This window comes from Rattus rattus, chromosome 3 (assembly GCF_011064425.1).
Source record: "Rattus rattus isolate New Zealand chromosome 3, Rrattus_CSIRO_v1, whole genome shotgun sequence".
Classification (NCBI taxonomy): Eukaryota; Metazoa; Chordata; class Mammalia; order Rodentia; family Muridae; genus Rattus; species Rattus rattus.
The window spans coordinates 103371838-103394539 of record NC_046156.1 but is presented as its reverse complement, the minus strand read 5'-3'; positions in this window follow the sequence as shown (position 1 = coordinate 103394539).

Here is a 22702-nt window from a genome sequence, read left to right as displayed (position 1 = left end):
GGAATGCTAGTGGGGAAAAGGTACTGTGGGTCTCTACCATCAGTATTTCCTCAGAACCATGGAGCCAGCAAATGGCTTGTTGACCAGTGTCCCTCACTCGGTGTGCCTGTCAGCTCTTGTCACTGTGATTAAGACCTGGCCAACCCAACTTAGAGGGAGGGATGTTTAAGCTCACTTTTTCAGGGGTAAGTTAGTCAGGGTCTTCTAGATCGAACAGGATGAAGGAAAGAGTGCAGTAAGTCAACAAGCATTAAAACCTCAAAAACTGCCTCACAGCTGAGGCTGAAAACCTAATAGTTGAGTGATCAGAGTAGCCCCACAGTGGCTGCCTCACCCTGGAGAGACTGACTTCCTAGTGGTTGCTTAGTCTTACAAGGCTGGGTGCTCTGCAGTCTCAAGCCGGAGCAGAAAAGCCCTGAAATGTCCTGGAGAGCTGCCAATCCTTAGTCAACAATGGAAGCCCAGAGACCCTGGTTCTTGATATCGGTGAAGGAATCAGCAGCAGGACCAACAGAGTAAATCCACCAGAGGAACGGGAGGGAAAGTCAAGCAAGCAAACAGCAAGTGTCTTTCCTACCACTGGGCTCTTTTTTGTGTGGGCTGCTAGCAGAAGGTGCCTCCCCCAATCAGGATAGGTCTTCCCTAAGCAATCAAGACGGTCCTTCCATTGAGCCTGCTATTCACGTGATTCAAAATTGTGGCAAATAGACATTAAAACCAAGCATAATTTGAGACTTTAATCCATGGTCACTGTGGGCCAGTGGTAAGGCAGAGCATCATGACAAAGGGAGGATAGTAGAACATGGCTGCTCACCTCACAGTGGCTGGGGAAACAGAAACAGACAGAAGGAACCAGGGATGAGATAAACTACTTTAAGGATGTGACACACCTCTCCAGCTAGGACCCACCTCCTAACAGCCCATTCATCAGTGAATTAGTCCACTGAGGTAATAGCAGACTCTGTGATCCAATCTCCACTCAAGAGGAAAATCACTAGATGAGGATCAAGTTTTCAACAATAAGCCTTTTGAGGGACACTTCAAATTCAAATCATACCACTCACAGTTGAGAGACCTTTTATCTGCTATCAGGAAATAAGCCAGGATCAATATCATGGCCCCCAGCTAACACCCCTGAGTGTCCCCAGCCCCACACACCTTACTGAGCACAGCAAGAGAATGAAGGGCTCTCTTTGGTGATGTAATTTCAAGTGATGGGCGGGATCCTAAATCACATGTGGTTTACCCACAGACCATCACTAATCTATCCTATGCACGTCCCAGAATATCTGAGTGAAAAACCCGTAAGACCATTCCAGTGCAAATCAGTGCAGCTGGAGGACTTGTACCATACAGCGTTCAATATTGTAATGTCATTAACGAAAGAATTCAGGAAAAGAAAATCTTTTCTTTCTCCTGTGCCCCTCCTCACCACATCTATCTGTATGCATCACTATAGTATGGTCAGACCACACAAATATAGTTTCTAAAATGAGAAAGAACCGAAATTGAGTATCCATTTCTTACAAGTGTGTTCCCCTTTTTCAAAGATAATTCCCTTTGAAACCCATTGTCCAGATCTTGCCTTCTAGAAGCTCCGTGGAATCCTGTTAAGGAGCACCAGATTAACAAGGTTTAGCAGAATGCAGAAGGGCGAGTATTCGCCTTGAAGCAAATCCAGGATGGTCCTTCTGCCAGGATGCTTCAGATGGCGCCCTCTGGGCACTCCCCACCAAGAACAAAGCTTCCCACTCACAGAATTCCAGATACCCTTGGGGCCCTTGCAACTTAGCACCTGTGCTTAGGATCTAAGCAAACCGAAAACTAAAAGAGAGGACAAATCACCACCAGTAAATCTCTTAGGCGTCCATCCACAAGCAGGAGGAGCCAAGGGAAATAACCAGCAAGGCCTTGAAGTGATGCTACCAGAAGGGAATTATGAGCTGGTTGGCATCAGGGAAGCTGTTGGGATAAATCAAGCGAGTGAAATGTCAATACTGAGGAATGCAATCTATGAGGAGAGGACAAAGGGGTGGGGAAGGAGGGCTTGCGCTATAGATCAGCGAGAGTGGGGCTCGCAAGGAAATACAGATGGATGATAAAGCAAGTGGCAGGGTCGACGCTTTATGAGCTAAGGTAGAAGAAATATATGAAATAAAGGGGAATTAGCAGCAGGTGTCCTCCACGCACTACTAAATCAGGATGAACTCACTGATAAATTACCATACGGGGGGTTGGGGAACAGATACCAAGTCCCCATAAATAAATAAAATGTATCGTGCAGTATAAATCTCAATGCCCATGGCTCACCTCCCCTGTGGCTCCTTCTGAAATGGCCTGAGGTTCCCGGAGTCCCCCTCCATCTTTTCTTCCTTCTGACTCTCAAATCCATGTGGTCATTTAGACCCCTGCTTAACTTCTTGCTGTTGAGTGAATGACGATATTCTTGGTTTAGGTCCCTCAGGTCCCAGGGGCAGACTCTGACCTCTCTGGGGTTTAAAGACACAATATAAATAAACCAAACATAACTAAATGCTAAGTGACAAGATCACAAAACTCTGCTACTCGAGATTTCAATTACTGAGACATTGTTTAAGGGATAATAAAAAGGAGCAAACTGCAGGTCATCCGGGGATTTTTCAGAGCAGCGTTGCTCTTGGTGCCTTGCTTCATAAAGTGGAAAGGGCAGCTGGAGGTGAGGTAATTTGGGCCTGCTCACGACTCATAAGGAAAAAACAATCAGGAATCTTGAGGTGAAGGGCACTTGGGAGCGTGACCTGATTCCATTTGCTATGCCTGACTTGTGCAACTTCTCATAGATACACAAAATGGGAAAAAAAGGTGAACCCATATGAGGGAAAGTTAAAACTCACGGGGGAAAAATCAGTGGCGCAAAAATTACACTGAAATGTCGTTCTCTAAAGGGCTTAAACAAGGAGTGTGATAAATGTTATTACTCTGCAGGGCCTTAAGGGTAGGGAGGACTCAATCACTGCTCTGATTTTGCCCAACAAGTGCAGGAAGGCAGTTAACGAACACAGGCCCTGCCCCAAAGAGCTTTCAAGGCCAAAGGCTGTCGAGGAAAAGTGAAATGGGAAAGCCACTAATATGGCCATCAAATGCACATCTAACTTGGGTTCTTCACCAGCTCATGCCCTCTGGGTTTAAGAGCACCATAAGGTCAGGGTGAGTAAAGAGCAAATCAAGTTGAAGGTCAGGGAGGGCCAGAGGAAAACAGACAGAGACCACAGAAAAGGCAGCCCACACCAACCCTTAGCTTCCTAAAGAGGCACAGCCAACAGTCAGAGGAAGCTAGTGAAGTCCTCCGAGATCTGGAGAACAGCTGTGCTTCTAATATGGGATCCAGATCAAAGACTATCCAAATAGCCAGAAATCAACACTTGCGGGGGTGGTGATCATTGAAACTTTTCAAAGGGGTGTGTGTGTGTGTGTGTGTGTGTGTGTGTGTGTGTGTGTGTGTGTGTAGATGTGTGTCCAGTACTGTTAAGAAACAGATGTTAGTGAGTGAAAGTGTTATTTTGAGCATTTTTTTTATACTTTGTTTTCAACCTGGAAAATGGGTTTGTGTCAAGAGTACATGACCCAAGTATGATCAAGGTTTTCCAAGTTAGCCACACCCAGCAGGTTCTCCACAAATAGATATAAATTAAGGGAAGGTTCTCTATGTACCATTAAAAAGAAGGCAAAAAGAGTCAAAACCCCAGAAAGGCTTTGCATCCCAAATTCTCCTTGGTGCTTGAACACCTAGCTAAGAACAAGGCTGTTTCCAAGTGTTCTCAAGAAACCAGAGCTGGCACCAAGTGCAAGGTAAAAGAGCTTGGCTCAGACCAGGGTTCTGCAAGACGGATGGCGAAAGTCCACTCTGAAATGACTGTGCCGCATGCTAGTGTATTTTGAAAAAGAAAATTACAGAATAATATTTACAGTATGGCCCCAGTTTTGCTTTATAAAGGGCATGCTTTAAATTCATATATTTTATGATCATAGAAAAATAGTTGAAATAATGGACCAAAATCTTTAACTCTTTATTCAGATGAAATCAAGGACTAGAGAGAAGACTTTTGCTTGATTCATTTCTGTGTCTTTTTATAATAATGGTATTTTTTATAACTTCCATAATAATTGCCATATTTTTATAACTTTAGTATTCTCAGAACTCAACCTTGGGACTCCCGCACTGACTTTTACAGTTGCTTGTTAAAATAACATTTGTCTGTTCAGCTTCCATGAAATCTCTAAAGGTCAAGAATTTACCCTCTCTGTGAAACAGAGAGTGACTGGCTTAATGATTGGGGTTAAGGAAGCAAAAAGAAACAGGACATCTATATACAGTGCCTGAGCCCTGTCTGGACCCTGAGCCAAAGAAAATTATGTTTTATTGTGCTTGCAGGGCATTACTAAAATAATTGACAAATTTTGATGTGTCTATAGATCCAATAGTACCATTAATTTAATTTACTGATTTGATAACTGTGCCATAGTTACTCAAGAACACGTCTTATTCCTAGGAATATTGTAAGAGTATTTATACATAAAGGGATTTATATGTTTTTAAGCAGGTCAGAAAATAACACTTAAACATAGATGCATACACAAAGAAAAAGAGGAAGCAAACACGGTTAAATTCAGGATTAAATTTAGAATTGTTTGGTCTGTTCTTGCAATTTGTCTGTAAGTCTGAAATTGTATCAAGATAAAGTTTTGGAAAATCAGGAAGACAGGAAGGAAGGAAACAAAGGAGCTCACCTCCTCTTCTGCTACTGTCTCTAAAGGCAGCAATCTATCTTCCATTTTGTTTGTTTAGTTGATCTCATTTATTTGCATAGTTGAATCTTGTTAATAAATCCTGATGTATATTCAGAATGAAAGTTGAGTTCACAATAATATTTTGTGTATAATGTATGTCTATGTATTCATGGGGAGGAGCATGTATGTATGTATATGCATATATGTATTCATGTGTAAGTGGGTGCATGTATGTGTGTGCTTGAGAGTCCATGTGTGTCTATATACATGTGGAAGCTAGAGGTTAGCATCGGGTTTTCCTCGTCCATCCTTCTCCACCATGCTTATTGAGACAAGGACCTGGATTCACCAGTTCAACTAGACCGGCTGGCCAGCAAGTCCCCCAAAGGCTTCTGTCTCCTCCTGCTCCACACTGGGATCGTGGGTGCGCATCTCACTGCTGCACGCCGCTGTCTTTATGTGGGTGCAGAGGACCCATACCTCCTGGTGTGGCAAACACTTGATTTTTAGGTTTTTTGAGATAGGGCTTCTCTAGGAGTCCTAGCTGTCCTGGGTTACTCTCTATAGAGTAGGCTGGTCTCGGACTCAAAGATCTACCTGTCTCTGCTTCCCAAGTGCTGGGATTAAATGTGTACAGTTAAGTCATGTCCTTAGCCCCAGTCAAAATTAACTAATAGACACACTCAAAGACATTTCGTGGATAAAGAAGTCTTGAGAGCCAGCATGATTATCCTAGCCTGCTAGTGGAAAGAAGGCTTAGGAATTTTGGATGGTCATGGACTAAATCTGTGATCAGGACAGAACAGAAGCTAAGTTTCCTAGTAGCTCATTCAATATTTTTTTAAGTCGGAATTCTGTGATGCAGTAGCTATCCTGCAGTGGAAAATTGCCCCTGGGAAGCTACAAGAGTTCATCAAAGGCAGAGGGTCAGAGTCCTCTGTCGGCTCTGGTGAAACACTGGTCATATTGCTATGCACCCCATAAATCACAAATAATAATATCCTGAGGCACTCTCTTCTGTATTAAAAGATAAGAACTCTGTTTTTGTTTCCAGAACCATTGCTCTCTTTCCCTGATTCACGCGGCTCATGTAATTCAGAAGATAGACTTCATTCAAAGAATGAAAAATAGGTGAGTCTGAGTCCCAGTGCCTCTCTCCATCAATTCAGCAGGCTGCAGAACGTTATCTGCCTCGTAAGTAGCCCAGCTCCCTCCAACAAGATGAATTTCTTCCTTCCAACAGGTCTGTACTTGGGGGTTTCACCACCAGTGATGTTAGCACTACCAGGAAAAAAGTTTATGCTACAGGAAGTCCAAATATGAACTTTAAAGAGTGCAGGTAGACTTCATCTTTAAAGAACAACAACAACAAAAAATATACAGCATTTGTAAACAGCAGACCTTGGCAGTAAATTGATAAGGAAGCATCCCCAATGGAGCCTAGCAAATGGGGGAACCTGCTGTAGTCCTCTCCCAAGGGAAGCAAGTCCACAGGGTATGTGTCCCCAATGTCCTCAGACTCTACTCACCAGATGGGACTTGGGGGGCTTGATAGAAGCACTCTATCTCAGGCCCTTGCACAGATCCATGGATCCATCCACATTTTAGCACGATCTGGCATCTTGCCATGTAAATCATTGGAATTTGGCAGACACTGGGCTACAGAATATGATGCAGTGGTTGGCCCAGCTCGTGCCGAGGTTAAAAATGAAGGCACAGTGTGATACAATAGACCCTCTATTGGTTATCCAGCCAGACGGGAATAAGGTCAGTGTGTCAAAGAGACAGTTGCACCCTCACATTCATGCAGCACCGCTCATAATAGCCAGTTTATAAGATTAAATGAAGTCGTTGTCAACGGATGAAATGAAAAGGGGAAACATGGAATATTCACACAATGAAACATTATTCAGCCTTCAAATGGAAAAAAAAATCTGTTGGTTGAGATAGAGTGGACAAACGCCGAGGGTATTATGTGCGGTCCAGGAAGAAAAATAGCATGTGGATGTTCTGAGTCTGTGACCCTAACTCAGACAGAAGGCTGAGAGGAGTGAGGGGTTGAAGGGATGGTCAAGAGTACAGTTTCCGGTTACGTCAGCAGAAAACATCTAGTAGGCTTGTTGCAGTACAGAATAAACTGTAGTTAGTAAGAATGGACTGCATCCTTTAGGAGATTTTATTTTTAACTGTATGTGTATGGGAGGGCAGTTTAGTGCGGGTGAGCACAGGTACCTGCAGAAGCAGCATCAAATCCCCTGGAGCTGGAGTTCCAGGTGATCGTGAGCCACGTTGCACGAGTGCTGGGAACTCGGGTCCTCTGCAAAAGCAACGCACGCCCTCAACCTCTGAGCCCTTTCTCTGGCCCCTATTGCAGTCTTTTTAAACAGTATTTTTTAATTGACATGTAGTAATTGCACCTATTTCTGCAGTGCACTGTCACTTCCAATACATGAAAATGATGTGTAATGATCATACTTGAGTAATTGTCTGTTCAGCATCTCTTTGTGTTATATATGCAAAATCCTCTCTGCTGGCTCTTTTGAAATACTCAGTTAATGGCTATCACCAACAGCATCCTACCGCTCCAGTATGTAAGAAGCTCCTCACAGACAGCTGTACCCACTAACCACCCTTCCACCATCCCTTTCTTCTCTTGACTCTCCCCAGGATCTCCTAACTACTATTCTATCCCCTATTTCTTTTCAGCTCCATCTATGAGAGCATATAGTATCTTTCTAGGCATGACTACATCACTTAACCTAGTATCCTTGTCTTAGGGTTTTACTGCTGTGAACAGATACCATGACTAGGGCAAGTCTTATAAGGACAACATTTAATTGGGGCTGGCTTACAAGTTCAGAGGATTAGTCCATTAGCATCAAGGTGGGAGCAGGGTAACATCTAGGCAGGCATGGTGCAGGAGGAGCTAAGAAGTTTACACCTTCATCTGAAGGCTGCCAGTGGAAGACTGACTTCCAAGTAGCTAGGGTGAGGGTCTTAACCCCACATCCACAGTGACACATCTACTCCAACAAGGTCGTACCTCCTAATAGTGCCACTCCCTGGGCTGAGCATTTACAAACCATCACAATCCTCTAATTCCATCCCTGTTGCCACATATAACAGAATTTCACTCTTTGTGAAAAATATAGGCCATGGGGTATTATCCTCCCCAAATTCTTTATCCATTCACCCAGTGATGGACGTCAGGATCATTCCATTTCTTGGCTACTACGAACAGGACTGCAATTGGGAGTTTAGATACTCCTTTGATGTACTGACGTCAGTGCCTAGGGGTAGATCCTGTAGGAAGCATGCTAAACCACCTGGACACTCTGCCTCTAGCGTTTTCAGAAACTACCATTCTCTTTCCTATAACAGCTAACTCCTGTACACTCCCAGAATATGGGAGTGAGCCTTTCTCTGGACCCTATGCCTGCATTGATTATTTTCGCCTTTTTGTTCATAACCGTTCTAACTTGCATGAGCAGCCTCCCTGAGGGTTTTCGTTTTTTGGATTTTGTTTGTTTGTTTGTTTGTTTGTTTTTTGTTTGTTGTTGTTGTTTTTGCTTTGCTCTGATGATTGTTGAAGTTAAAAATTTTTCCCGTGGAGCTCATTTATTTTTTTGAGAAATGTCTATTTGGGTCATTTTTTTCATTTTCTAATCAGATTATTTGGTTCTGTTGTTCCTGTTGTTGTGTTGTTGATCTGAGGTCCATGAAGGTTCTGGAAATCAATCTTTCACCAAATGAATGGCCTGTGGATGTTTTCTTCTGCTCTGCAGGGTTTCCCTCCCCTCTATAGACAGCTTCCCTTGTAGCACGGATTTGGGATTTGATGGGATCCTATTTATTGATTTTTTCTTTGGTTGTCTATGATTTGGGGGTCAGAGTTGAAAAAGACCTTGTCCAGATGTTCAAAGGAGTTTGCTGGTAACTACTCAGCTCGGGGGTGGGGGGTGGGGGTCTCACACTTTGGTCTTTATCATTTTTGATACTAGCGTGAGATGGGTTTTGATATAGTTTCTTTCATCTGCATATGGGAGGGGGGTCCGTTTACGTCAGTGCCACTTCTTGATGAGGCCGTCCTTCCCCTAGGACATAGTCCTGCGGACATTTCTGAAGAAGAGCAGCTGGAGAGCAGTGTGTAGACTTCCTCCTGGCTTCTTGGTCTGTCCTGTTGCCCATGTGGCAGTCTTTGTCAGAAGCTTGCTGTCCCTATAACTTCACAGGATGTTTTGAATTTCAGCATTATAATGTCTTCGGCCTTATTCCCTTCGGCCAGGATGGCTTTGATGGCTATTGGAGAGACTTTTGTGGTTTCTGTACACATTCTTGAAAGTTAATAAGATAGGGGATTTTTAAGGGTTTTTACACAAAAATATTGCCATATTATTCTTATGTAAATAGACTCAATTCAGCCATTCCACATGTGGGGGGGGGGAGTGGAGAGAGAGAGAGAGAGAGAGAGAGAGAGAGAGAGAGAGAGAGAGAGAGAGAGAACATATATGATTTAACAAGCTCTTTAGCAGGCAGGCAGACCTGGAGAAACTGAAGTCACTACGTCAATACGTCAAAGAGATATATGCACTCCCATGTTTACTGCAGTCTTGTTCACAGTTGCCAAGAAATGGTGTTTACACAGATGTCTATCACTGGATAGATTTTTTAAAATGTAGCATATACTATGCACATATAAATATACAACCATATAATATTATATACACAAATATATATACATATTGTGTGTATGTATATATGCAGACATATATATTTTGAAATAACATATACATAATAAGCCTATTCAACTTTTCAATCAAAATTTTCAAATTAAAACAAAAATAAGAAAGCATTCAAGTGTGAAGTCATTCTCTGAAGGCCTCTGGGCTATACTTCAAGCCTCACACAGCTGCATACCTATGCTATATCGGGTCCCAGTCTCCAAATATAACTGCCTGTAGAATGAAATTCTGTTCCACTTTGTTTCTCTTCAAACAAAGTCCCAGTCCCTGAAGAGATTCCCAAAGCGCACACCATGATGCATTTTGTCCACTTCATACAAACCTGCCTTGTGCTCCAGTTACCTGCCATATGGTGGCTCCCAGACATCTGTTGAGTGGATGCTTAAACGTCACTCCCGCTCTGTGACGTCTGCTCTGTTGTTTCTGTTGAAAGCTGCCCAGTCACCTCGTGATGCCATGTCACTGAGCACAGTTGTCATTTCCACTGACTAGAACCATGTCTGTGGAAGTGTTGCCACATCCCAGTGGGCAGAAAGGCATTTCCCTGGCCCTGGGCATCGCCAGTGGCACCACTGGAGGGACACAGCTGGGCTTCTCCAAATGTTCTAACTTTCCTTGGCTGAGACGTATAAAAACTGCAGCCACGGAGGGGGGAACTATATGGCTCAGTGGGTAAGAATGCTTGCTGTGCAAGCACACATGCTGGGTTTGAAACTCCAGCATCCATGTAAATGCCAGACATGCTTGTAACACAAGCACTTGGGAAGTGAGGAGAGACAGGCAGGCAGAGTTCCAGGAGTTCAGTGACCAGCCTGCCTAGCTGAAACAGCAAGCTTCAGGCACAGGGAGAGATCCAGCCACAAGAGAAAAAGATGAGGGAGTTACAGGAAGGTATTGATACCTTCCTCTATATGTACACACCTATGCATATACATACACACACACACACACACACAGAGAGAGAGAGAGAGAGAGAGAGAGAGAGAGAGAGAGAGAGAGAGCTTACCCTAGCTTTAATTCACAATTCACCTTCTGCCTGAGACTACAGGCGGGCTTTGAGTGACGTGCCACCCAGGACCGAAACCCTGAGTTGAAAGGCCATGCTTGTCATCACCCTCCTCTCCTCCATGGGAGTGAGATCTTCTAGCTCACAAACACAGGAAGTCTTTGTGTTAGTTGCTGCTGTGACAAATGACCACAAGCTTGGTGGCCTAAACAGTACAGATTTACTCTCCCAGTCCCAGAGGACAGACTCCAGAAGCAAGGGCTTTCTGGGCTGTGTTCCCTTCTGATTTTCTGGATCCTTTATGCAAACAGACCTCTCCACCCTCAAGTCTTGGCACCAGGAAATGATAGAGGCTAGACTCACAACCAAGAGGTCTTCAGCTACCTTCACGATTGAGTTCAGACTGCATGGCATTCTGTGCGTGGAGAATCACAGATTAGCTTTGCAGGATGGACCGCTGGGTTTAGCGGCCACTGTTCAAAAGATTGCCCGTTCCAATTCTATCCTAGAAAGCTAAGGATATCACATACAGCCATACCAGAGTTCCTCCTTCATCTCCTTCCCCACTGAAGCCCACAAGCAGACATTTTATTTATTGAAAACCAATAAAAGGATTCTCGTGTTTATGAACCACATCTTGTCCTTGAAAAAGAAACAAGAACCCAGATATCATGGGAAAGACCATGCCAAAACTGAAGCAGAGATAGGACTCAGGGCCACAGCTAAGAGCCACCTGTAGCCCCCAGAAACTAAGAGAGGCAAAGGGATCTGCACACAGTTCTTTAGAAGGGAACACACAGCTCAGGGACCCCTTGCTTCTGGGGTCTGTCTACTGCTTTAAGCCACCAAGCCTGTGGTCATTGGTCACAGCAGCAACTAACACAAAGACTTTCTGTGCTTGTGAGCTAGCCTTGTCTTTGAGTCATTCCTAGCCCCAGACAAAGACTTTCTGTGCATGAGAGCTAGCCTTGTCTTTGAGTCACTCCTACCCCCAGTGTTGTTACTTCCCATTGTCACAGCCTCTCTTTCGCCTGTTGAGTGCGCTTGGTGCCAGGCCCTGTCTCACACATTGTCCCTATCTCCTCAGCTAATGCTTGTGATGGCATAAAGGGAGCATCAACAGCCACAATTTACTCACTAAATGTCTGGTGTTTGCTTAAAACCACATCAAAAGTACATGTTCTAGTAGAGTCCAATTCCAAACTCTATGTTCTCTCTTCTAAACTGCGGCTACATAGAAACTATGGATCTTTTTGATTCTCTAATTTCTGAAAGGGGGAAAATAAACAAATCAAAGCAATCCTTTCATGACTCTTCCACAGGAAATTAGAGTCTGTCCCAGGCAGGATATCAAGTTCTATCAGAGCCAGAAACTGCCTGTGACTTCTCATTTGAGGAACGGGAAGATGAAAGGCCATAGAATCTTTGGCTGACATCATCTAAGAACCTCTAGGGGTCACCTGGGCCAAATGCATCCTGGCCACCACATTCCCCTCCAAGTGACAGTAATTCACGTTCCCAGGAAGCTGCCGATTCTACCTCAACTGTTCTCTCCCATGGAGTCAAAATGGGTTCCATTTCCTCCTTGGAAGTCATATGGAACCATTACAAATTCTTCCCTTGCAAGTTATTAATAGGACAGAGACAAGACCAGAGACTGCTCTTTGGTTGCTAAATGAGCTTGACCTTTGATCTCTTCCATGTACACTACAATGTCTGGTCCCTTTCCCATCCTGGGTGGTCTTGCAGCAACACACTAATAAGACCTTGTTCAGCCATAAGCAAGAGTCTACAACAGGTCTCAGGCTCAGCTGTGTAGCTGGGACATCTCCACCCCTCTCCATCTGGATTGCAGCCCCAGCCCCTCACACTATGTTCCAAAATGCCATCCATCTACCCAAGGGTGGTTCTGCTGCTGACAGCACAAGCATATTAACCCTCCAAAGCCTCTCGCCAGCCCACTCAGCCACCTGCCTCGGAAGGCTCCCATTTTGAAGTGGCAACTCGATTCATCATGTTCTACCGCCTACACAGTACAGGGGAAAATTAATGACACTGACTGCTTCTGCTTCAGAAGCAACTCAACCAGACAGTAGCCTTCACACGATGTTCTGCAAAGGAACACCCCATTTTTGGTCTTCAATAAGCAAAGGGAAAGGGGAACTGGAGGAGTGTACATGCCTGCGTGTGTGTGTGTGTGTGTGTGTGTGTGTGTGTGTGTGTGTGTATGTGTGTAAAGAGAGAGAGAGAGAATATACATACATACACTCATACATATACTCGTATACATATATACACATATATAAATACATACAAATGTATATAAAATGAAGTGCAAAGTCATTTGCCTAACAGCCACAGAAGGACTTATGCTCTACTAATCCATGTAAAAACTAGGGTTGCTCTTTCGCTCAGTGCTTAAGCACTTCCCAGACACGCAAGTCAAGGAACAGAGAACGACTTGATTTAGAATCTCAACCCAGCCCCTGTGGTTTGCAGATGGGGCCTTCTAAAGCCAATCCAATGCGAATGGATACAGTACAAGGACAGAGGAGTCCCCTCCGGTCATCCATCACCCATTCCCAATGCTCTGCTTCATTTCCTGCCCACCAGACCTCAAGAATGAAAACTGGTGCTGTTTCTCTCTCTCTCTTCCTCCCTCCCTCCCTGCCCAGCCACCTCTCATTCTTATTTCAAGATAAGCCAATGAGTCCTGGCCTTCATTACTAACAGCTAATCCCCAGTCCCCATACAGGAAAAGCAGTGAGATTAAACCAGCTGTGTGCACTGTCCAGGCCACACCTACTTCCCTCACTGTCCCCAATATGAAACAGCTTCTCTATATTCATTTCTCATGTCCCTGGTCCAACTCAGACTTACATGCCCTCAAACATTATAACTTCCTCCATATAATTGCCTAACATGACCATTTACACAAAAACGTGTAACGATTTTGAAACTTGGACCTTGGTGAACTGACGTTAGGGTGATGGGTCTCCATGTCACACTCAGAAAAGCAGAGACAAAGAACAGTGACAAGATGGACTCCTCACTGTCTCACTTTCGAATGTGGCAATTCTTTGTTATATGCCTGTGTGCATGAACATATGTGTGCATGGGTGCAAACGGAGGCCAGAGGGTCAACCTCAAAAATCTGTGTGTGTCTTTGACTCTCTCTCTCTCTCTCTCTCTCTCTCTCTCTCTCTCTCTCTCTCTCTCTCTCTCTCTTTCTCTTAGGGTCTTTCACTGACCTGGAGTACTCTCAGTTAGCTAGGCTGGCTGAGCAGTAAATCCCAGGGATCTGCCTCCCCAGCTCGAGAATCGCATGCACATGTCATGCCATCTGCCTTACTTTTCAGGATTCTGCAAATGGAACTCAGGTCTTCCTGCTTGCACAGCAAGCACTTTACCTACCAAGCCATTTCTCCAATGCAGGATTTTTTTTAAATAAAACTACTTTTTCTTTTAAAAATAAAACACACAAAACAGGCAGTGCTCCGATAGGAAATAGAAGGAAACATTCCTCATTTACCATCCTGCGACCATCAAACACACACACACACACACACACACAGAGAGAGGGGGGGGAGGGAGAGGGAGAGAGAGAGAGGGAGGGAGGAGGGAGGGAGGGAGGGAGGGAGGGAGAGAGAGATATTTCTACTTGCTATGAAACAAAAAGGACTAACAAAGGCCTTTGTGTTCAGGAGTGAAAACCAAAAAAGGGGACAATGTTGACTGCTGGCTTCCAATTCTCGGGGTTCTTAGAACCCACAGAATAGCAGAGGACTTGAGACCAGGAGGTCCGTCGGGTCCTGGTAACTGAGCTGTGAAGGAGGAACTCACGAAGGCTAATGGTTTGCTCTATTATTGAAGAGGCAAAGCCACTACCAGTTTCTCAGAGAGAGCAGGTACTTGGGATCGAAAGAATAAATGTTTACGTGAGTCCTTTGTTCATCTCTCTTCAGTTTGCTCCGGGAAAGAGTTCAGGTGGTTTTTCTGGGAGACAGCAAACAAACTATGGCACTATGGTAGGGTGGAGACAGAATACATGGGTGGAACCAGCGAGTTCAGATCTCAAGCTTCAAGCTCCACAAGACTGCTCCTTGCTGCCTTGCAGAATCAAGACTATAAGACACAGGAGATTCACATTCAGTCCACTTTGCCAGTCTGCTCTGAATTTTCAATGATGAACGGTTTTCTACTTGGAACTTTAACTACTGACAGGACGGTGAGGGTTTGCAGGCGATGGGGTTTCTTGGTGGGCGATAGCTTGTGTTTAGATGGTCTCTTCCTTGATTCTACGAAAATCTTTTTACTCTTCTCTCAAGACCGTTTACCACCGGCTGAAAGAAAACAGAGCTGAGTTATAAGAAGCAGTGCGGCTAGGAGAGGACCTACAAGAGGCCCTGGGTGATAACATGTATAGGTGGCCTCATGGACGTGCACAGAAGCCTCAGAAATAGGTAAATCTCACATCTCCAAGATCTGCTCACAGCCCAGCAGCAACCACACGGTTAGGAGATTGTTACCAGCCCCTGAGTAAAGATGAGCCTCTTAATGTGACCTCTGGTTGATCCTAACCCACATTAGCATTCAATACATAAACTCATCGATGCAGATATTTAAAATTCAGAGGCAGAATAATTAAATACTGCCTGGATCATTTAGTTCTCGTCATTGCGAAGGTGTTTCTGTTAGCAGTGTTTTGGGGAAGAGGGGCCCATTGGTATGGCAGTTGTCTATTTGTTTGACTTTTGCTGTTGTTTGGGTTTTTTGCTTGCTTGTTTGTTTGTTTTAGAGGGTTCTGTTGCCATCTTCTTTGATCTGCAGTGGGGGAAACATCAAATGAGAGTTAAACGAAGGAAAGGTGATTTCAGAGTCAATTTGTTTAGTCATCCTAGGCACACAGTGACAGAGATATCCACCCCCAGGGGGCATAATTGTTCTATAGAAGTGACTTTGTGGTAGAGAAAACTTTTGCTTCCAGAGGCACGGGCTACACAGCACGGAGTCGAATAGAAATATGGCGATTATCCAGCTCATTTACTTGCTTTTACACAGCACACAAACCAATCCTGGTAACAGGGCTATAAAAACACAATCCAAGGTACCTGAATCCTCCAGGTTAACAGCTAATGTGGCTCAGATAAATTGGATTTCAGCCAGCCTCCGACATCACACTTTGCACTTAAAACATAGAACAAAGGGGGCTGCACTCACAGACGCGGGTAGGGAGGAAAGGGTTCACGTAACCCCGTATCGGAAGGGATGATATAAGGCTTAGGCAGACCTCCAGCCCTGTCTGTAAAGCGGTTATCACACAGTTGGGCAGGGAGGCCTGCCAAAATGCAGAAACAGACGGGCCCAAGGATAATTGCCCTAGATCCCATATAGGGAGCAGAGAGAGACAGGGACGTCAGCAGAACAATTCACCAGGCCGGGTAGCCACACACTCAGGACTGCATGTGAGAGTGCACCAAGAAAGGAAAGGCTTTTGTTGGGTTCATGTTTGTTTGTTAAGGCCGTAATTGTCCAAACAAGGTTCCGCAGGCCATCTGCAATGACATGTCAGTCAAGGATGAGGTTCTCTGTTCAGAAGTACCTCTGTCATTTGGACATGACAAGTTCTCAAAACTAAATACAAGGGGAAGTTTCAGATAGGTTTCCTGGGGGCATGGAGTCTTCCCTGCTTGCAATTTAGAAACCCAGTAGATTATGTTGTAGTGTTTGTTCAGTCTCTCCTAAGCAACGAGGGCTCTTGCTGGTATAGCCTATCTACTGGCTATTGAAAGAGGGGGCAGTACCCCTAATGGGCCCCTGTTTGGACTCTAGGGAGCTCAGACATTCCTGGCATTACATGCAAATGCTTGCACACGCTAACATTGTTCCCTGTGATAAGATTCATGGTTTTCGTCAGATTCTCATATAGATCCATGATCCACAAAAGGTTAAGATTACAATGAAGTAGCTGGGTTTGGTGATCCCAGGACTGGAGAGGGGAAGACAGATTGTGAGTTCAAGGACAGCTAGGACTGAGCATGGTGGTCCATACATTTAACCTCAGCATTTGGAAGGCAGAGGTCACTGTGAGTTCTAGGTCAATCTGTCTACATAGTGAGTTCTAGATTATACAAGGCTACAGAGTGAGAACCTGCCTAAAAAAGGGGGGGGAGATGATTAGGTGGATAAGAGCACCATCTGGTCTTCCAGGAGACCCAAGTTAATTCCTAGCACCCATACAGCGGCTCACAATTGTCACCAATACCAAGAGATCTAATACCCTGTTCTGACCTCCACAGGTACAGACATACATGCAGACAAAACACTTGTAGACATAAATTAAATTAAATTAAACAGTGTTAGGAGCACAGCTTAGTATAAAGTGCTTTCTAAGGCCCTGGTTTCTATTCTCAGGGCCACAAAATAAACAAACAAATAATCCAGTTAACAGAAACTGCTGTAAGGGTGATGCTCTGTCTGCCAAGTTCTCACAGGGCTACACCATCCAATTCTCCTAAAACCCTACTGGCTCGTATTATCTCAGAACCACACCTCTCACCTCAAGGGAATAAAAAAGTTTATTCTGGAGCCAAGTGTGAGTGGCACAGCCACAGAACGCAGATTCAGGCTACCTGAAAATCCATGTCCCGATATGGTCATGGCGTCTTTTTACAGTACAAGTTGAGAACGCAGGAAGTCAGGGTTTTTTTGTTTTTGTTTTTGTTTTTTTAATTCAGTGGTGTAAATACCAGGTAGGTGGTTATGGCAAAAGAGAGAAGTCCCTACTATAGGTCTCAAATGGTTCATGAGGACAAAACTAGCCTTCTGGTTGTGGGAGCTAAGGGTCTGTACATTCCAAACAGGATTTTACCTGATAGTCAGAAGGACGCCAGGTCACATGCAGAGACGGACAATGGCTGTCTATTAAAAACAGACCAGGGAAATGGCTCCAAACCAGCAACATCTCTGATCTCCATGGTCATAGGCATCCTCATGATTGCAATGGCGCTACAGAAGCTTTAACACGGTACAGCTTTCTTTTCCAGAAACTTCAGCCTGCACTTGATCACTTGGTATTTTCTCTTTCGCTAGAAAATAAATTCCAAGATTAATAAAACAAGACACTGAGGAGAGTCAGTGTGTGAATCAGTGTAAACCTCATCGGACCCCTGAGTTTCTGAGCAAGGGAAGCCCAGACATCTAGCAGTGGGAGGAAGCCCATTCTAGCCTAAAGCAATGGACAGGAAGAGTCTTAGCAGTGGGAAAGAACCCAGTGCTAAGAGGGAGCCTCCCCTTCCTCCTATTGACTGAGGTAAAAATCCTGAGACTTAAGTGCATCCAAGGATTAAACTTCCAGCCCATTTAGTCTTAAATTTCCTGTCACCCAAACCCACTGCAACCAGAGAAGAGCCTCTCCCACCACAGACCCTGACATAAAGCTCAGAAGCCGCTTAATGCCGATATCGATTCAAGCTAGTGCATCTGTTTACTTCCAATGCATATCAAGCAGGGAACGCGGTTTACTGCAGGTCAGGAAGAAGCCAAGAGCGTACCAAGGGCCTCAGAGCATAGACAGCCACATGCAGCGTCCCTAGGGGGAAAAAAGATCATCCATTAAGTATGGGGTTTAGTGCATCTCTAGTCCCACAAGACTGGCCCTGTCTCAACATAAATAATGTCTGGAGACCAGAATATTCCATGCACAGTGCAATGCATTTAATCAGGCTTTTAGACACGCATGGACTGTTGGGACATCCCGCTGCCTTCTGAAGCAGAAAAGCCATTCAGCAGAGGAAATGTAAGCAGAGAATCCTATGTAATTGAATTGTGGCCTTAAGTTCTGTGACTAACAGAAACCAGAGTCCTATCCCGTGTACTGGGTCCTCCCTCTCCTCAGCCTCAGAGATACCCCGGACACCCATCTGGGCCATCACTGTCAGCCACGAATCCTTCAGTGGTGTTATTTTTAGTAACTTACTAATACTCTTTCTTAAAAGGTATTAGCATCAGTCAGACAAGAACTCCAAGAAAACTTCTCATTGGTTCATAAAAAAATCTAATTCTTTAATAAGCCAGTCTAATTCAGCATCCCTGGATGGGAATACTTGAGGTTTTGTTTCCCACGAACAGAAGATAATAAAATATTTAAAAAGTAAAGGGGCATGGTGCTGACCTTGTCGGGTGGATGGTAAGTTCCTGGAGGGCAGGGCAGACGGCTGGTGGGCCGGTCTAATATTTATTAAGTTCCGACCATCTCCATGGACCCTACAAGTAAATGTATCAAAGGGGGAAAAAGACACATGGCTGCTTTAGAAAAGACAAACGTTGCCTTCTCTTTGATTCCTTTTCTTCAAGCTGACTAGCAATTTGAAGGAGCCATAGCTATTCTAAAAACCAGGGAGTAGAAAGTACTGTGTTCTATTTCATGAAAACAAAAAGAAAGTTCTCTCTCTCTCTCTCTCTCTCTCTCTCTCTCTCTCTCTCTCTCTCTCTCTCTCCCCTCCCTCCCCCTTCCTCTACCCCCTCTCTCTGTGAGTGGTTGTGTGTGTGTGAGAAAGAGAGAGAGAGAGAGAGAGAGAGAGAGAGAGAGAGAGAGAGAGATGACAAGGTGGTAAGCAATGGGCAGGCTGGGGGTGGGGAAGAGGTGAGGGACTCACTTCTCCTGAAAGCATTCCCCTTTCGAAGCACACAGTGTCAAAAAATTGTGCATAATGATGAAGTTTCATACTTAGTATTTCTCAAGCCACAGTTTCGGCTGCAATGGATGTGCTGTCTAAGGAAACCTAAAAATAATTTTACACACACACACACACAGAGGCAAGTTTCTAAGAGATACTGTCAAGGCCAGCAAGCCATGCCTCTAAATAAACTCCCTGCTTGTGCCCACCAGCAGGTCACCTCAAAGAAAGCGCTGTAGTCAGGCAATGACTGACACTGGATGAAGCGGGCAGTTATCCACAGAGCGCCCACCTGAGGACCACCTTCCACGGGGTGGAGGTACCCCCTACAGGCTCCAGCAGCTCAGAAAGTGCTTGTCATCCGTTCTGTAGTCAGTGTTTTATCAACACGTCTGATCTGGCTTTAAATTCTGATCCATGAAGTCATTACCAAAGGACTACAGGCCACTGAAGTGATGGTGTATCTACGGGAGAAGGAAACCAGGGAGAGATTTACTGCTCTCCCTCCCTCGGTCCCCTTGACTGCTCTCTCCTGACTCTCCCCTCTCAGCATGCTCTTCCCCTTATGCCAAAGATTTGCTACCTGTGCGTGCATGCATGTGTGACACAAGTTCACGGCTGCTTCCGACCCCTACATCCTATTTACTGCCTCCTGTACCACTCATGTTTAATCCACTTCTATACATAAACATTGCCATACACACACACACACACACACCATATATGATGATGCAGGGCCTTGTGTATCCCAGGCTTGTTTCAAACTCACTATAGTAGCCAAGGATAACCTTGAGCTTCTGATCCTCCTGTTCCTGTTACCCACTCCTATCCCGCAAAGCTGGGACTAGCATGCTCTACAGTGTCTGCTTTATGCAGAGGCTGGCCATCAAACCCAAGGCCTCTTGAATGCTTGACAAGTATTCTACCAACTGAGATTCATCTCTAACCCCCAAACAGGCTGGTCTGGTTTTGGGGGTGATGTTGTTGTTGTTGTTGTTGTTGTTGTTGTTGTTGTTGTTGTTGTTGGTTGGGTTTTTTTGTTTTGTTTTGTTTTGTTGTTTGTTTGTTTGGGTTTTTTGTTTGTTTTGTTTTGTTTTTTGGTTCTGTTTAAGAGTCTCTCACTCAAGCCCTGGCTGGTGATGTACTCCAGGTAACCTCGAGTTTTTGGCAATCCCCCTGCCTCGGTCTTTCAAGTGTTAGAATTATAACTGTGAACCAGAGTGTCAGGTAACCTAGAATTCACTGTGCTGCTTTGAACCCTGACCTTCTTGCCTTCCCTTCCTAGTTCTGGGACTATGGTCACATATTACCGTGCCCAGTTAATGTAGTGTTAGGAACCCACCCAGGGCTTCATTCTTGCTAAGCAAGCACTCTACTGACTGAACCTTGCCTGGCTCTACTCTCCTTCCCCCCAACAAAAATATCCAGCGCTGGCTGAGTTTAAAAGAACTCATCTTAAAGAGGTGATCAGGAGACTGACTGACAGACTGCCCGTCGCGCTGGCTCCCCAGCATCTCATCTGTGGTCCTCCTCAGAGTGAATTCTGCAGGTAACTAAGCATTACATGAGAGGATTTTTTTTTATTTTATTTTTGCCCCGCTTGGAGAACAAAGGAGATCCTCAAATCTCAAATCATACCATGCCGTTTATTTAACAAGCCATGTACCAGATGTGGCTTTAAGGGATTTATAAACCCATCTCATTTACTCCTCATAGCAGCCCAATGAAAAGGGTCCTGTTCTCCCCATTTCCCAGAAGACCGAGCATAGACAAGTCAGATAGCTTGCCCAAAGCCGTACAACTGGAAAGCATCTGTCAGTGTGTCCACACACGTAGTCTGGCTCCGAAGTCTGTCCTCAGCTTCTTACAGTTATTTATTGTGTGATGGCGAGGCATGTGGACTTCACAGCCAGCCAGATGGTTTGCTCCCTGATGACCTGAGTTCAGTCCCTGGGACCCACACGGTGGAAGAGAAAACACAAGTCTGTTTTTTAAACTGCTGTTCAGGAGTTGGCTTTGGCTTGGGTATGCATCCTGTCCACTATTAAAGCCAGTTTTCCTCTATCAGGGAAAACTAGATTATTTATGAGTCAACCAATTATTACCCTATTTTATTTCTCCTATTGGATAAATATTTACTCTAGTGTACAAATCAAGTACGCTCAAGAATCAAGATTTCAGCCTTGCCACTAACACGTATGCACGTATGCCACCCCACACCAACCTTCCCCATACCCGTCAGCTCATCCTTCTTGCCTGTCCCCATGCCTAATCGTCACACTCTCCTTACACAAAAGCAGACTTTTGTCCCTAGTGCTGGGAACCCAGTCTTGTACTAGGCAAGTACTCTCCCATTTACCCATAGGCCCAGGTCCTAAAGTAGCTTGGTAGTCCTCACGGTGCTCACGGTGCTCACGGTGCTCACAGAGCTCACGGTGTTCACGGTGCTCGCGATAGTCACAGTGCTCACAGTGCTCACGGTGCTCACGGTGCTCACGGTGCTCACGGTGCTCACGATGCTCACGGTGCTCACGGTGCTCACGGTGCTCACGGTGCTCACGGTGCTCACGGTGCTAACGGTGCTCACTGTGCTCACGGTGCTCACGGTGCTCACAATGCTCACGGTGCTCACGGTGCTCACTGTGCTCACGATGCTCACGGTGCTCACGGTGCTCACTGTGCTCACGGTGCTCACGGTGCTCATGGTACTCACTGTGCTCACGGTGCTCACGGTGCTCACGGTACTCACGGTGCTCACGGTTCCCATTGAGGTGGATTTTTGGTTTTGTCTTGTATAATTTGAAACAAAATCTCACTATATAGATTAGGCTAGCCCCAGACTCACTTCGTAGCCTGGGCTATCCTCAAACTCATGATCTGCCTGAATGCTAGGCATATAGGTGGGAGCTATCACACTCAGCAAATGTGAGAGGTGGGGGTGGGGAGGGAGGAAGAGAAGAAGAGGTCAGGGAGCATCTTAAAGAACCATCCTGAGGCGTTGCCCTACTTCTGAGTGAAGTTTAATAGAGCGCCAGCAGCAGACATGTCCAGGCAGCCCCGCAGTACCCAATTCAGAAGCCAGGACGCTGGCACAAAGGCGATCCCATGCTAATCTCATCTCCCTGTTCTGGACAGTCTTCATGGCTTCCCAAGTGAAAATGGACAAAGCAAACCCAGCCAAACAGGGAGTCAGAGGGCGATGCCACTCCCCTCTGCTGGCTGCAGGACTGGTATTTTTAGTGAAGTTTCTTCCAGAGTATGCTGTGCTTTCAGATTTTAAAACCCAGAGGCCCCAGGATTTTTTTTTCCTCCCTTCAAAAATGGATGGTTCTGCTTTTCATTTAAGGTGCAGTTTAGAAAGAAGCAGCCTGCGAAACCAATTAACTAATTGGAAATCACTTAATGACTGTGGCAGCGTTTTGGGTTTCTGGCGTTGGTTCACAGCAGTCAAGAGAAATTGCTTTCCAATATTATGATAAGGTAAGCCGTGGAGGTCTCACAGGGGGCGG